Below are 4,562 nucleotides of genomic sequence, written 5' to 3'. Positions count from 1 at the left end.
TTATTTTGGTTCACTGTCACAGCTCTCATCAGCATTATTTCCAGATGCAGCCAAAAACTGCCTACAGCAAAAGCTTAAAAAACGGATTGTACGCTACCCGCCCAAAGCAAGAGCTGGTGCAGATCAAACCAGAGCTATGATGAAAGTAAATATTGGCCTTTTGGCTAGGTGGCCAGAAACACGATCCAAATTAATGCTAATGTTGCTCCATGTCTCCTAGATGTGTAAACAGGCTTCTGTTTCCTTACACATTCATCACATTACCTTAAAATATGTTGTGTATGTTTTGTATTTAAACCTAACCCCCAAACAATTACTGCAACAATAGATTTTAAAATGAGGAAATGCAGATTTGGAAGTTCATAATAAACTTTGGGTACAAAATGGTACAAATGGTGTGCACAGATCACAAAGATGTGCAATATACTGTAATTATATACTTCCTACATGTTGTTAGCACTTTCCACATCCGTGCTGACCTCAGATGCACATTAATTGATAAGCTACTTTCTGATTGTCAGGCATATGCAGCTCCTGTTGTAGCCAAAACCCTACTATTCTACAATATGTCTGTATGTTCTTTAAACGCATGTAGGAATTTATAGGCCAAAAAAACACTTGGTTCATGTTGAAAATAAATGATTTATGGACTAGTCTAGTGAAAAAGGTCATTGTCTGCCGCATCTGAGGAGTTGATGGTTGAGTAGAGAGAAGTGTTCTTTCATACTAGAGGAATGTTAGCACATGGGCCAGTATGTGCCTTGTGTAGAAGAATTTGCTGAGGATTCTTTGAATTGCAGGATGTGGAATTAGCAGCAGAAAGCCATCAAGTACAGAGAAATGTTTCATTAATAAAAATCTAATTCCAGACACTGTAAATTACACTTTGGGAGTCACACTGGGTGGAAACCTTTGAGTGCCAGAAACAAGCGTTTTAAAGTTAATTTTAAAACATCACATCTATAGCTATAAAATTACCTTTTTCTTGCACATCTTTAATTGCAAAGAACATATGGATTTCATTGTTACACAACTGAAACTGAACCCAATTCATCTCTCAACACTTTCTGTGCAGTTGATTTGATTAAGCATGTAATAATTTAGCTGTAAGAACATGTGAACAGCTCTCAGTAATGTCTAAATAGCACATATTTAATGCACGCTGATGAAAAATATGCTATGATGAATATGTAATTACTAATCATTATGAGTGTTTCAGCCAACTGGGTTGAGATGAGATGCTCTCTGGTTGTATATTAATTCAAAAATGGGATTTCATTACCTTCCTCTCACTGGATAATGGGCACTTCAATATAAAACTATAATGAAACACTGAACAAGTAAATGTTCCAGTGCAGTTGAAAGGTAGGCGAGTTATGGGATGAGAAAGAGTATTCCTGTGGTGGTGACAGGGAACCAAAGCATAAGGAGGAGGTGGTTTTGTTTAAATAGGCGTTGTTTCATCTGATGTTAGTAAGCATTATGGGGTTACCCATGTGTGAATCCTCAGCTTTCTTACAAAAGTAAAAGAATCATACACATTCACATGAATGGAGAGAGGTGGGGGGAATAAAACGCTTGGAGCCTGAGAGCTCTACACGCTAAAGTTAGCCATTATTATAACCCTGAAAACACTGAATAGATTAATGGTTTAAGGGGCCCAATCTACACAGAATGTGTGAATGGATTTAAAAAGTAGGTCCCACTGTTAAAACATGAAAGGAAGCCTCTGTTATGTACCTGGAGCTTTAATTCAGCGTCTGAGAGCCCATTCAGTGCTCCACTCCCCAAAGCAAAACCATTTTACCAGATTCTGGAAAAGAAGAAATCTGTTTTTACACTAGACATTTTTTAACATGTCACACATTCTCATGCTATAAAGAACTTGCAATGTTGTACTGAAGAGTGAAGATATGTAAATATGATGAAATAATCTTTCTGCATGCTTCTCCGCATACGTAAAAGGAATAGTGCTCACGTTACATTTCTAGGTTTGTATACATGTAATCCTGTGATGTTTACGTTAGTACATATGCAGTATATCATTTAACTTTAGGCTAGATTTTAAATACATTATTTTAAATATTACTCTGCATTATGAGTTTGTTGACCTATTTCATTCTATTTTGAAATACTCATATAGTAGGTGTACTCAGCATAGTAGGTTGTCTGAGTGCACTTCACTCTTTGAAAATTATCATGATAAAAGCTGAAAGGGTCTCACAGTATGGTGGATTTCTCAAATACTGTGAAATGAAACGTATGTCAACTAAAAGTGCTTATCTAGTGAATTATTCAAGTAGCCTACTCAAACAGTTCAAGAATATTTATTTTAAAAGAAAATTATTAGGATTTCTACAAGGAAAAATACTTATGTCTGCAGTGAATTAGAAACATTGAAAGGGAGAAGGATTGAAACCACTCTCATATTTGAAAATTAAGTCAGTCAGCAGCTAGTTAGGTTAGCTTAGCATAGAAACAGGGTGGGAGCTAGCCTGGCTCTATCCAGAGGTAACAAAATCCACCTAGCAGCACCTATAAAGTTCACTAATTAACATGTGAACTTTATCTTGTTTGCTGAATCCAAACAAAACGGGAAGTGCCAAGCTAGCTAAGGTTATGACCACAAAACATTAAACAAATCCAGTGTACAATTACCCTGTGTTCGGATACTTGTTTAGTTTGTATTTCTTGCTTCTTAGCTTTGCATAAACATGCAAACACTGTCTGGGTAAGAATAAAATACTTTAAACATTAGTCAAACAATTTGACACACACACGTAAAACATTTACACTTGCACTTGCTAGTTATCCATCATCAACCAGGGTCGCGGGGGGGTTGGAGCCAATCCCAGCTGACATCGGGCGCAAGGCGGGGTACACCCTGGACAGGTCACCAGTCCATCGCAGGGCCACACATACACAAACAACCACTCACGCTAACACCTAAGGACAATTTAGGGTAACCAATTAACCTAGTCCGCATGTCTTTGGATGGTGGGAGGAAGCCGGAGCACCAGGACAGATCCCACACAGACACGGGGAGAACATGCAAACTCCACACAGAAAAGCCTGGGCAACTGGGGTTTGAACCCACGACCTTTTTGCTGTGAGGCAACAGTGAGATCCTACCAGAGGTGTAGTCTGGGTATCTGCAGGGCAGCAGATGGGTCGCTAGAGCCTGACTATGTAATAAGGGGGGCGAGGTGTAGTGCTGGCAGAGTGGGGGATTATATGGTCTGGTGGTTCAATTATTAAATTTCATCATCTACAGCAGAAATATAGTGTATATATATATAAATACAATATAGTTTGTCCTGGCTTTTAAGAGGGAGAAAGACTTCTGTCAATGCAAACACAAAAGTGGAGTAATGATAGAACGAAATGCATTCAACCATAACTATGTGCTTACTGTGGTAGGTGACAATTGCAGCATATTTGCTTTTGGAGGGAGAAAAATGTCAACGTGACTCATAGAAAGAGATCAAAAGTGCATTTTTTTTATTTCCCAATGCACCACAGCAGAAGTTTTAAGTTCCTAGTAACTATTAATTTCAACACCACCAATTCTCCTGTTTTCTACATTCCTTCCTCTTTTCTCAGTGGTGATGTCCACTAATGCCTATGTGACTGCAGAACAGTCAAAGGGGCCTACCCGTGTACAAAGCTGCTTACAGCCTCTTTTAGCACAGCCGGGACAGTTGGGTTTATGCTTGATAGGGGATTTCTGCCAGCCAGCCCTGTTTCCCTACCATAATTAGGCCACCCACATTCACAGTCATGCACTTCAGATGGTGACTCTGTAAGATTTTGGGACCTTCCACACTGAGAACATGTAATGATTTATAAAAAGGAGGGAAAAAAGGGAAAACTGTATGGACTGATTAAATAACCTAAAACATGGTTACGTGCTGTCCAGGTTGTTACAGAAAACATACTCCTTTTTATGTTAAATTTCTTGCTGTGTTCTGGTATAGATAGCCTATCATTTTATTTTGCACAATACTATACCAATACAGTTATAGTTTATTTAATTAGAAAACAAAGAAGAGGAATATCACACAATGTTTTTTTTGTTCTTCTGATATCCTCTCCAGTGATATCTTTTTATTGGGGTCAAGGGTTTATTTAATGGTATCTTTACAACACAAGGTTTTATAACGAAATGTACATTTGTAGTCCCTTCATGCCACACACAGAGAGACAAAACCAGAGCAAAAGATAATAATAATAAAAAACAAACCTATTAATTCACATTTACATTTACTCTTGCCCTCATTTCTCTGGATGACAAAGCTGTGAAAATAATCCCCGTCGAGAGGAACAGATGCTTGTAATAAAAACCTGAAGGATCCTGGTGAACATTTCGTTTGCATGCAGAAGTTATGTAATTTCCATAGGTGTTTCGTGTTGCGTGCAAGGTCCATGGAGGGGGAGTGTTCCCTGCTAATGAGGATCTGATTGGTCGGAATGAGTGACGGTTATGATTGACAGGGAGCCAGGCCAATCCGCGGCCGTGCTTTGTCCCCTTGTTGGCCAGAGAGGCGACGTCCAGGGGAGCT

Source organism: Micropterus salmoides, unplaced genomic scaffold, assembly GCF_014851395.1.
Source record: "Micropterus salmoides isolate LMB-PRFRI ecotype aquatic unplaced genomic scaffold, ASM1485139v1 Ms_hic_scaffold_20, whole genome shotgun sequence".
Classification (NCBI taxonomy): Eukaryota; Metazoa; Chordata; class Actinopteri; order Centrarchiformes; family Centrarchidae; genus Micropterus; species Micropterus salmoides.
Note: the sequence above shows the minus strand (reverse complement) of the source record.